Source organism: Strigops habroptila, chromosome 2 (genome assembly GCF_004027225.2).
Source record: "Strigops habroptila isolate Jane chromosome 2, bStrHab1.2.pri, whole genome shotgun sequence".
Classification (NCBI taxonomy): Eukaryota; Metazoa; Chordata; class Aves; order Psittaciformes; family Psittacidae; genus Strigops; species Strigops habroptila.
In genome coordinates, this window is record NC_044278.2 from 102693914 (window position 1) to 102706818 (window position 12905).

The following is a 12905-nucleotide window of genomic DNA, read 5'->3' on the forward strand; positions in this document are numbered from 1 at the left end:
TGAGGGGTGGACAGCGGAGTGGCAGGGAAGAGGTGTCTGCCAGGGGTCCCGAGCAGTGAGTGCTGTGTTGGGGTGGCTGGCCCGCTGTCCATAAGGTATTAGGTTTGATAATGTTAACTGTAAGAAGCCAACAACATTAGAGAAGTACACATTAAAGAGTCCAGAGGAGGCCACGAAGATGCTCCGAGGGCTGGAGCACCTCTCCTGTGCAGGCAGGCTGAGAGAGTTGGGGTTGTTCAGCCTGGAGAAGAGAAGGCTCCGGGGAGACCTTATTGCAGCTTCCTGTGCCTAAAGGGGGCCTACAAGAAAGCTGGAGAGGGACATTTTATAAGGGCAGGTAATGATAGGACAAGGAGAAATAGCTTCAAACTGAAAGAAAGTAGGTTTAGATTAGGTATAAGGAAGAAAATCTTTACTGTGAGGGTGGTGAGACACTGGCACAGGTTGCCCAGAGAAGTTGTGGATGCCCCATCCCTGGCAGTGTTCAACTCAAACCAGTCTGTGGGTCTATGAGAGCCTTTTGCTACTGTGCATCTGTCACAGCTGCCTGACTGGGGACCACGTAGTCCTGGACAGGAAAGCATGGTAGGAGAAGCAAGCCATCAGCAGAAGCCAAGAGGCTGCTCGGGTTTAGGGTTTCGTATTGTTATGGGGTTTCTTCTTATTATAATGCCATCATCTCCAATTGGTGTGGCAGATGTTCCATGAAGATAAATTAAGCATGGATTCTCAACAAAGAGCCTTTATACAGCCACAGGTTGCATCAGCTGTGTGGTGCCTGAAAATGGAGCGGGCTGGTAAGCAGCTTCCAGAGCTGATGGCGTGACTCACTGTGTTTGTGCATCGTCAATATTCGAGCAGACAGGAATCATCATGGGAAGCTGATTGCAGAGAGTGAGTCAAACGAGGGCCTCCTTCCCCTGAGCTAAACACGCAGGGACAGTTCAAAACCTGTCTCGGCAAGAAGTTACTCTACTACAGGAATTTCTGTTTTGAGTGAAAGCAGCACTTATTTAATTTAGGGGAGGGATGATTACTTAAAGCTGTGTATAAAAACATATTTGATCCTCTGACTAACTTCACAGTTATTCTAATGTTGTCTTGCAAAACTTAAGTCCTTTCTATCATCATTTTAAAGCTAGTTTAATATTTTTGGATTGCAAGAATGGATACGGAGGACTAAATACACTATCAGGTTCTGCCTGCATAGCTAGCTGGCAGGGCATGTTATGACAGACAGAGGCCCTGTCTCCACATGAAACCTCTTGGAGTAAAGTGGTAGATTTAGAAAAACATATCCGTATTCCAGCTCTGTACCATGAAAACTCTAGAATTTGCAGCACCTGATACCTACACATTGAAAATCCGTATCATTTAATATGCATGCAGCCTAGGTACCATGAAACTTCCCCAAGCATGAGGATAGTTGTGAGCCTGAACAGCTCTTAAGCGGGGAAGCATATTGGCGACAGAGAGAGAGATTTCAGGGAGGATATCAAGCTAAGTAAAGACAGGAAGCCAAATCCTAAAAGGCATTATTGAATAAAGGAAGATAGGCATTTTCAGTGAGCTGAATACCTTACTCTTGTCGGGGGTTGACATAGAGGGCAAATCTCCACATGGAACAGGAGGAAAAGGGGAAGAAACTCCACATGTTGAAACTCCTGTCCACGTATAGAGCATGTAAGTGTAATTTGTAAGGGAGCAGTAACTGTGAACTTAACTGAACTTTCCTTTATTTGGGGCCAAGGAAGACATTCAGGATTTGCTACATTTTTTTTCCTGAATAAATCGCATGACGGGCATATTCAGAATTTCAGTAATGTTTTTATTCATAAAATTGACCTTGATTAGCACTTTCTGGGGTCCTTGTTCAGCTCCACATTGCAAAGAAACAATTATGTTTCACAGTTTGTTGGCACTGGGCATGCTGTCTGGGTCTGATCCAGAAGTCCATCAGTCTGTCCTATCTACCAACATTTCATACACGCTTTCCCCAAACTGTGGCCTCCTGAGCACTTAGAGGCTGCAGAGCCTTTGTATATTGCTCACAAAAGGATTTCTTAATAATGGCTGTCTCCAGCAGATAAAGGTGCACAAGTTGTGGGGTGAGTTCTGGTCTGCATGCCGGAGCTAGCAGCTAAGCAGACATGGGGGAGACCTGCAGCTCTACATTCCAGACTTCAGGTGCTCCCCTTACTGCCCTGCCGCATCCCCTCAGAAATCCAAGCTAAGCTGGCCTTTCTTTATCAAATTGTGGTTGTTAAGATCCAGATTCCAGTTTCTCCTAGGCTGTAGAGCAGATACCACATTTGGTTCTTTCAGAAACACATCCTCAAGACTGGGGTGAACACGAGTGGCAACGCCCATCTTAACATGAAGATCTAAAACCCCATGAAGGTCCCAGGTAGGTGCTCCACCCATTAATGTGCTCTGGAAATCTACTACACCATGGTAGACTGTGTTTTCCTCCCACTCTCTCTGGCTTGGGGGTAGAGCAAGACAGGGAAAGCAGCTTCAGTGGGAGGCGATTCAAAAGTTGCTGGGGAAAGGAGCTTGAAAGGGAGGGCTCATTAGAAGTCAGAGGAGTGAGGACTAGATAAACATCACTTTGTTTTTCAGAGTGGAAAGTATCATGCCAAAAAAAAAATAAACCCCAAACATTTCCTGTCCCCAGGCTCCCACAGTCAAGATTCTGGTATCTTCTCTGGGAGAGCCCCATTTTTTTTCTGACACTTCTCTGCAGCATCTGGACAACAGCTCTCTCTGAAGAATAAACGTGCTATGATGATTCTGCACATGGGGTTGTCAGGAATCCTTCACTGAAATTTTAATGCACAGTAGGATCTGGCTCGCTCCTACACTCAGAGGACCAAGTGATACACACAGAGATCTTGAGTGTGACATTCCATTTGTGTTAGGTTATTCAGCAGAGGTGTGGAAGGAATTTAAATTAATGAGAGTTTGTAAAGGGCTTTGAGGTGAAAAATTAAGAATATTCCCCTTCAGTAGGGTGTAGGTCTCCTGTGTCTCACATGATGCATTCACTGCATGAAAAAAAGATAGCTAATTAGGACTGGAGCAAAATTTTAACAGGAATAACTGAGAATAGGTGTTAAAGAAGACTGAAATCTACAGTTGCTCTTGTGATAATACTGCAAAATGAAGAGTCTAAATTGAAAATCAAGATTGTGAAGTTAATTGGTTACCCCGTCCATAGAAGTGCTTTTGATCAGAAAGTTGATGACCAAAGTCATCTGTGTCACCTCTTAAGTTGACCCTTTTGTTCCACTGTTTGCTCTTTCCAAAGGAATTGAGTTATGTGGCATCTTAAAGTCATGCTTCTGTCCCCTTTCATGGACTCTTTAGCTCCCTGATGATTCTGGCTCTAACAACATTTTATTTTTGTTTTTCCAACTCCTCATCCACAAAACCCATTCTGTAAATATAAGCCTGAGCCTAGTTTCATGGGAGTTAAAATCAATAAAAGTTGAGTCTAAGCAACAATTCGCCTTCCAAAACTGGCTGTACGGACAAACTCCTTCAACGGGCCCACTGTGGAATTGCAGAGGTGCCTCTGCAACTGGCTGTAGTGAGCTGCATTGCCAGTGAGGCGTTCCATGGAGAGAGGAATGGGAAATTCCTCTCTCAAAGACACAGCGGTTTTTTGAGAGAAATGCAAAGGCAAAAACTGTATAGACCAAGAAGTGTGATGGGGCCCACCAAGTCACTCATGGGGGAAAGTTTTTGTTACACCGATGTTACATATACATTAATTCAAACTGTTACTAGATGCAGGTAGATTGATACTATAGCCAAACAAATGGTCTTTTTTTCCATCATTATCTTGACTGCCCAGAAAATCTGAAATACTGAACAGGTTCTGTCATTCAGCTGCTTATTTGAGTAACATGGCATTCTACTGATATATGTACATCAGTGAATACTGCGTTACTGACCATGCAGATGTCATCAGGATCTTCCAAGGAAGCTGTTGTGTGACTGTGACCAGCTTCTCATGGGTACCAAATAATACAATCAATTTATCCAACTTCATTTTAAAAGCAATTAACATCCCTTTCCTCCCTTACTCATGGAGTGGCTTCTCAGGAAGCTGGATTCCTCAATGCGGCATTTTCTCAAACTCCTTGTGGTACCACTTTTTGAGGTCACCTGTCCCTGTGTAACCTCCCCTGAGTCCAACCCATTGAGCTAGGCAAAAGCAACTCCTCACATTGTCAGCATCAGCTCACTGTTCATTTAGCTGTTTTCACTACAGGCGATTAGCCACGTTGGCTGACACAGCTGGTAATTACAGATACTTTTTGCTCCTTTGTCATGGAGGAACTGAGCTGCTGCCAGCAGTAAATCTGCACAAGGTGGGGATTTTTGTGGGGCTTTTCTTTTGATAACATTTTGAATATAAATATAGAATTAGCATTAAACTATATTTTTAAAAATCTGTTTTTTCACAATCCCCCTTAAGCTCTTTGCTAGCCCTCTTGGGAGCTATTAACTACAGTTGAAGAAATAACTGGCTTAATGATTAGGAACCTACTGCTATTTTCTCTTTGTTTATGTCTGATCTTACATGTACTTCTAGCTGGAAGAACAATAATGCTTGCCCTTTTTCTGTGATTATTTACATAGAAGAATATCCCCTTTACACCTTCATTTTACTAAACTAAATAATCCAGGCTCTTGGAGCCTTCAGACACAGCAGGCTCTGTGCATTTGCTCCCATTCCCACACATCTCTCTTGAGTATCAGTGAGCAGATTTGTACACTACAGTCCCAGTTAGCTTACTTAATGTGTACCCATTATTTCTGAGATGCTTCCTGTTATTACTGAAATTATCACAATCCACAAAACATAAAGCTCCTGGGGTTGATTTTTTTGCTTGTTTGGGTTTTTTGCTGGCTGTAAATGTTTCAGTACTTGTCCTTAAGCTGCTAGCTGGGAACTAGGAGACAACTTTTTAATCTTAAACACTCATGCAATGGCAGGCCTCAGTGATTTCGGTGGCACAAGGTCAGTTCTTACATATTGATGATTTTGCTCTGGTAAAACTCAAAGTGTCTTCAAAGAACTTTTGTCTATAAGGAATAAACAGCACAGAATTGGCCTTTAATCACTTTAAAATAATTGGCCAAACCGAAACAAATACAGTCTAAGAAAAGCTGCAGGCTGGCAAGGGCCAGATTTAGTTGACCTTTTCCTTATCTGATTTCTAGCATGTGACTATTTTATTCAATATAAAGTATAACTTTAACAGAAGCTTCACCTAAGCCAATTGGTCTTTCAAGACTGGCTTAACTTCAGAGGACAAAGAGATTCAGCTTTAAGTAGATGTGAACATAAGCTTTGCTGCTGAAATGTGATACCTGATCTAAAGTATATAAGAACAATTTATTGTAATGGCACAATGAGTTTGAACTGATGAAATCTCACTGAAGCTATATTACAAAACAATTTTTTGGTGCTAATTCTCAGGCGAGTTTGCAGATGACATCTAATTGTTGGGAGCGGACAGATCCTTGGAGGGCAGGGCTGCTATTGAGAGGGACTGGGACAGGCTGGAGAAATGAGCTGCAGGAACCTTGAAGTTTGGGACAGACAAGCACAAAGTCCTACACTCAGGTTGGAATAACTCCACGCAACAGGACAGGCTGAGGGCTGGCTGCACGGGAAGGGGCTTTGCTGAAAAGGACCTAAGGGATTGTGGTGGATGACAGCAATATGCCCTTGCTGTAAAGTCAGCTACATCCAGGACTGCATTAGCAAGTGGTTAGCCAGCAGGGCAAGGAATTCTTCTTCTCCATTTGGCACTTGTGAGACTATATCTGGAGTATGCATCCTGACCTGGGCTCCTCAGGGCATAGAAGACATGAATATACCGGAGCAAGCCCAGTGGAGAGCCACTGATACGGTCATGGGGTTGGAGCACAGGAATATACAAGAAGCTGGAAGAATTGGGTTTGCTCAACTGGCAGAGAAGGAAATCTTCTCTCTCTCTCCCACTCTTTCATGGGAGGCCGAGGAGAAGATGGAGACAGACACCTCTTGGGTGCACAGTAGAAGGACAAGAAGCAATGGACAGAAATTAGAACATGGGATATTTCTGACTCAAAATAATAAAAATGTTTTTAATGTAAAAGTGGTCAAAACTTCAACCAGGTTGCTCGGAGAGATGGTGGAATTCATATCCTTGGAGCTATTTAAAACTCAACATGGCAACCTGATCTAGCTCGAGCAGGGGATTGGATTAAAGACATCCATAGGTGCCAGAGATGGTCTCGAGTCTATGACGATTCCAACGATTCTCAACATCAGGTGCTGTAGTTTAAAAAGGGTGGAATCATTCTCTATTCTATAAACACTCCATAGCACTGTATTAGCATATTGGCATCTGGGGTAGCCATTTGCATTTCTTATTAATTGTTCTAATCAGAGCTATTAACATAATTGTTTTTAATTGCTTATGAAATGGCAAAGAACCTTGCTGGAAGGAAAGGGCTATATGAAATATTGATAGTTTTATTTCAAGGAATGTTTTCTACTTAGTGTTAGCTGAATTCCAGTAAGCACAAATTTAAATTTATCTTCAAACTATGCCAAATTAAATTTGTTTTTCTGTATGAATATATAAAGACAAAGTAGAATGTTTATGATTTTAATAGTGCTACAAAATGATCTTTTTAATAATGCATGAAGTAACCAGAGTTATTGCAAACTCAAGTACTGAGCAGATTGTAACAATCTTTCAGTAAACATTATTGTCTTATTCAAGTTCTGCAGATCTTCTGGATGCTAGAAGAAAACCCTATCCTGCCTTCATGGCCTCTTTGTGAAAGAAAAGGAAGGAATACAGAAACTACAGGAGGAAAAAGCCCACTGCTCCCTGCACTAAAGCACTTCACATGTGATTATAATTCCAATTATATATTCTTTCCTCTGTGCGTTAGCAGAGTTTGAGTTTGTGGTCAGAAAATGTCAGCCTTCACTGAGTGATTTGCTTTTTGCAGGCCAGCCAGCTTTCCAAAATGGGAAAGTCTGTAGCTCCTGCAGTCTTACACATACGAGTATCTTAAATGATGCAGCTGAGACAGACCCCGTAACATCACAAGGTACAGATGCTTTAAAACAGTTGTATTAAAAAAAAAAATAATAAAAAAAATCTGCTTTTATTTTCACCCTGTTTTGAACATTTTCAGTCCTGCCATCATGTTTTTCAGTTTTCTGGCTTACTGAGCCATAAACTTGTTATAATAAGCAAAATGTGAATTTCTCAAGTAATCCTCATCACCTGAACCAAGGAACTGCGGTTGCGAGGGAACTATCAAATATCACAAGGCTTGCGATGAAATGAGAGTTGGCTACGCTCTGACAACCCCTGTCAGTGAGACAACAACAGCTGTTCTGAACAAACACCACAGCCAGAAAAGAACAAATTAATGGTCAGCCAAGGCGAAGTGAAATGGAGAACAAACAAAGGATAAACTTGACCAAGCTATGACCAACCAAGGGTAAACTAAACCAACTTTCCCATATGTTTAATAGGAATAATAGCACTTATTTATGGAGGAGGGTTATTTTCAATGATCAATTCATTAGTATTTGTGAAATGCTGTGGAGTCCTTCATGGAATATGCAAAATAATGCAAAATGTGAGCTAATATAGCATATGTGCTGCTCCAAGGCAACCACAGCTTATCCAAGGGAGAGAGGAAGTATAGGTGAAGGGGCAAGACAGGGAAAAACAAACACAGGGCAAATGGCAATAAGATGTGTTGCAGGGGAAGAAGAGGAAATGAAATCATAGGGGACATATAAGGAGGAAATGAGGCCATATGGGATAAAGAGGTGATGCCTAGGTTACTGCAGTATAGCGATGCAGGGCACAAATCTGTATGAAACTGAGCTTTATTACTTCTGCTGCTTATTCAGTAACCTGTTGTCTGTTGTCTGTTTTGGGGTTTTGTTGGGTTTTTTGTTTGGTTGGGTTTTTTTTAAGAAAAAACTAATCATAACCAGATATAACCAGATGGGAGTATTTAACTGACCATCTGCAAGTGCAGCGGGTAACTGCATTTTCAAGGGTATAAATCTTCCAAGAGAAGAAATCAAAATCATTATACTTCTGTATTGCTGACAGAGTGAGCATTGTTTGAGAACTGATTGCAACATGCACTTGAACAATAGCTTTAGATCAGCAGAAGCATAAAATATTGCTGTGACATGTTTCAATTAAAACAAAAATAATTAACCACCCGTTAGTGTCATGAAAAACAGAGGCTATTAACAGTAAATGCTCTTTAGCAATTGTGTTATCTCCACAAAGCTGTTTCCAGTGTTTTTTCTCCCCTATTGATAATTTTTTCCACTGTGTAGCTATCTGCCTCCTGGTTTACATATTCCTCCTCAGCTTCCTTTATATCTTGGTACTGTAGAAAACTGATTAGTGGGGGAGACTGTAATGATACAAAGGCTCTTCACCTGGAGGCTGCCTGTTGTCATATTGTGCGTCAGTGTTGTTATTATATGACAGCTAATTTTGCTTCTGGAGAATTGCTGCGCAGATCATGAAAATACTGTCTTGCTGACTGCCGTGGGAAGCTTTGATGGTATTCTGGTAAAGAACACAGGGACTGAAGAAGTGCCTTGCACTTCTCACGTCTAGTAATGGATTTTCCGAGTTAGCGTTAGAGCACTGTCACTGACTCCAGAGTTTTTTATACTAAGGAGAAACTGGAGTTGCTGAGATCATGGTTTTCCTAGTGCCTGTGTGAAGGATCAAAGCCATTAATTTTTAAATAAAAGTTTCTACTATTGAAGGTATTTATTTCATTACAATATTAAAAAAACCCCAACTTATTTCTAAATGTACCTGTGGCCCTAGTTCTCCAAAAGATTCTCTGCAGAACAATGTCAAAAAGCACCCAGTTACTCTTTTCATACCTAGCTCATGTCCTTTCATATCGAGATCACTGAGACCCAAACTGTACACATTTCTTTTGCAGTAGAAAATGACATCTTTCGAAAGAGTTATTACCTTTTTATAAATGGACTCTTTTTCTAAGAACTGTAACTTTAAGTTAGAATTCCATCTGCTTTTAGGAGTCTAAAGACTCACACAGGGATAACAGTTTAGAATTCTACTGTTATTTTCAACACAATCCTTATTTAACACAATTCTTATTCAACACAATTCTTATTCTTTACAGTATCATTGGACATCCCAGCTGATGTATATATTAAGTGCTGTTGGTAGAAATTTGTATTCAGTATAGTAGTATTAAATTTGTATTTTCTCTTTTAACTTTTCAGATGCTGGTAATTGTTTGTGTAATAGCAGGTTCCTTGTTCCTACTGTACATGTATGGCAAGATGCCTGCTATCAGCTGAGCTGTGAAAATGAAAGTATCAGAATATCTCTGTGTGTGAACTCTGCAAGAAACAAACACTACCCTCTGCTTAGAAAAAAAAAAAGGCACAAACCAGCAAAACCCAACACCCTTGCTGAAGAAAGCTTTGGTCTTCCAAAATGAGTGTAAGGGAAAAGTCAGTAGTAGTAAATTCTACCCTGTCAGAGAACTCTCACCCAATTTATTCTGTTTACAGATTTGGTTTAATAATGATTATTTCTCACACCTCTTTGTAAAATATTCTGAGATTCACTGATAAAAAGTGCTAGAGAATGAAATAATATTCAACTATTGTACAGTTACAGATCATAATTTTAATAGTTTTATAGTTTGATGATAATTTATTAATATCTTGCTTATGATTACAACTAAGACTGTATTTCTTCTTTTGAACCTATGAATAAAATGTATCACTCATTTAACTACTTGCTCAGATCCTCCCACATCCAGTCAGTCCACCATCACCCCTGTCACGACACCCAGAGAGCATGTACAACTGTTCTGAAAATGTACCCTCAGCATAATTTACAAAGATTAATCTACTAATACAGATGTTTAACTATCTGTCAATCAGCACAGATGGTTTGATATAACATGAGTTTCCAACTATGTTTCCTGTTTGTCTCTTCTGTTCCCCATAAATGTGTTAAGATTCCAGTTCTGTATAGTTTGAAGCAGCTTCAGGTTTTCTTGGAATTATAAAATACAAGTTCAGGAAAAATTCTTTTATATCATACTCTCTATTACTGCATAGCACAAATCCTGCAACACCTGCTGCCCACAAAGTAAGGTGCATATCCATAGCAAGGCTGGTTAATCTATTGTGAGAATGGTGGATGACCTTCACTGGGTCATGTGTCAATAAAAATAGATGGGGAATTCAGATGGTTTTCTTGCAAGAACCCATACCCCTCCTCTCCTGTCTCCTCCCTTTCCTTCTTCCCCCTTCCTCCCCCCCCCTCCCCACTTTATGTCTGGATCCAAATTTAAGAGTTTCCAGAACAAGAGATACCTATACACAAAGCAACTTGTTCTGACCTCAGACCCGACTCTGCTATGAGCAGAAGATTGGACTAGAGACGTCCAGAGGTCCTGTCCAACTTGAATTACCCTGTGGTCCTATGATTAGAGCACTGTCCTTGCAGTCATGCTGTATACTAGTCCAACCAGATGTGATATGCCTGCATTCAGATCCTGCAGCAACAGTCCAACCAAGTTGGTGGTTTGACTGGTTAGTGGGGGGGGTAAACAGATTCATGGGACCCATTCTGTCATCAAGCAACATAAATAAAAACCTGACATGCCCCAGACTCAGCAAAACCATCTGTAGTCACAGATAGATGACACAGGCACAAACACACCTGTACCATGCCTACTTTTCAATTTCTAAAGCCAGCCTACCCACACACCCTGGAGTATACTGGGTGCCTGCCAAACCACAAGATTATGAAACAAGGAGAGGCACAGGGTGAGCAGCAGCAGCTTACACTTACTGTATTTTTCTCTTTGCTCCTCTGTGTCTATTGATGCCTCTGTACATTTGGAGTGTTTTTCAGAAGATAGAATGGGGTTTTCTCCTAAAGTCTTATGTAGCGACTAAGGAGGTGAAGCAATTTGGCCTCTTGACTTGTGTTTCTAGGTGTTATGGTAATTCAAATAGTGTGTAATAACAACTATTACACACTATTACACACTAAGAGACTTTCAGGGCAGGGAATTAATTCTATCTGATCAACTAATGTACTTATGAGAGAAAAGCATCTACTCTTTAACCAAAGTCCTCAGGAGATATGGCCCCTCAGGTTGGGCCATTTCTCTTGGCAGCATATTCCAACCATTAATGTCTTTCACTGTGAAAAATTGTGCAAAATTTCTAATTTGAAATTGTCTGATTTCAGTTTATAGGTATTTTTCTTGTTATGCCTTTTACTGTGAAAGATTAGAAATCACTGTAGCCACCTTCCAGTCATCTTTTTGATAAGCCAAACAGATTGTGCACTTTAAGTCTTCCCATGCAAAGAATCTTCTCTAGCCTCAAATAACTTCTCGGCATTCTTTTGACAAGGACACTAGAGGCTAGTGCAGTATTACCACAAGAATCTCCTCAATGCCACAGGTAGAAGGAAAATAATGTCTCTTTTTACTTGCCACATTGCTGGTTACATAGTCAAGGATTCCACTATTTGCTCATACTGTAGCACTAGACTGGAAATTAATTTTTGCTGTCATCCCCATCTCTGCAGACATGACCTGTTCACTCTATTTTTAACTCTACTGATGCCTATATTAAAACACACTGTATCTGAATGGGATTAATTTACTAAACAATACAGATCTCACGATAACCCCAGCTTCAAATTAATTTCCCATTTAACCACTCTTTTTCTTCACAGTACATGATTTTTGCTTTCTCATTGCTGAAAATACTAACACATCTATTTCTTTTTCTCTGTATTAAGATGCTTGCACTCTCCTGCCAGCTTTCCTGAGCAACTGTACCCTTTGGAGCTGCTGTTCAGTGGATCCCACCTACCAGTTTCCTGAATAAACTGTTCCCCTAAAACCAGGTTCTGTAGTCTGCCGCTCTCCTTCTGCCCCCACAGGATCATGAACTCCATTCCTCAGTCACTACAGCCAAGGCTCTTATAGCCAAGCCGTTGATTATTACATCCTTCAGTTCTTCCTTGTTGGTGAAGAACAGATCCAGCTGTGAATCACCCCCGGTTGGCTCAGCCGGTATCAGGAAGTTATCCATGATGTTTTTCAAAAGCTCTTTGACTGCTTGCATTCCAGTGTGTTGTGTTGTAGCAGGCTGAAACTCACCCAAAATCTGGGGTCTGTGATCAAGAGACTTCCTTGTTCCTAGTTAAAGCCAACCTCACCAGGTTGGCTGGCCAGCAGGCAAAGATGCTCTTGTTGCATTTTGTCAGGTGGATCTTGTCTCTCCCCAGTGACACAAGACCTCACTGATATGTTTTCTCAGACAGGGTTAGTTACTATGCTGATCTAGATGCATTACAGTCACTCTGTTTTCAAAGCTATGCCTCCTCAAGCATATACAAACACATGCACAATCCTGGTTTACCCACCCTATGTTTGCTTATCTGGGCAAATAACTGGCATACTTAATTTGTGCATAATTCCAATCCCCCTAAGGGGCTTAATGATGACAATTAAGTGATAATTTCCAATTCTCTTACTCATTTGCTCATATTTTACCTCATTTTTATGGTAAATAGTATAGCAAGTTTCTGTATCTCCCTTTGTTCTATGCGGTGAGAGTTCAGTTTGCTCCTAACACAGCACCTCAGTTTACATGGCATTGTAGAAAAAAATCAGCCTCACTCTATGTTACTAGTTTAGCGTCTTCCAGCTGCTCTGCTCTGTCTCCAGCCATGATTAGCCCACACCTGGCAGATATAGGCCAGCATAGCCCTACATCCCCCACTCTCTTTGAAATGTGGTCTGATACTACACAG

The 12905-nt window shown here is 40.9% G+C and overlaps 1 long non-coding RNA gene across 3 annotated transcripts; it reads left to right on the forward strand.

Annotated features, from left to right (window-relative positions):
* Nucleotides 1–455: 455 nt before the first annotated feature.
* Nucleotides 456–10397, forward strand: LOC115603661. Of its 3 annotated transcripts, none has more exons than XR_003989950.1 (3): nt 456–2407; nt 6792–7527; nt 9329–10397. It is a non-coding gene; the product is annotated as an uncharacterized LOC115603661 (long non-coding RNA). The 3 variants fall into 3 exon arrangements; XR_003989951.1 differs by having other exon boundaries at nt 6792–6923; nt 7027–9996; XR_003989949.1 differs by having other exon boundaries at nt 456–1683; nt 2326–2407; nt 6792–9996.
* The last annotated feature ends 2508 nt before the right edge of the window (nt 10398–12905 follow it).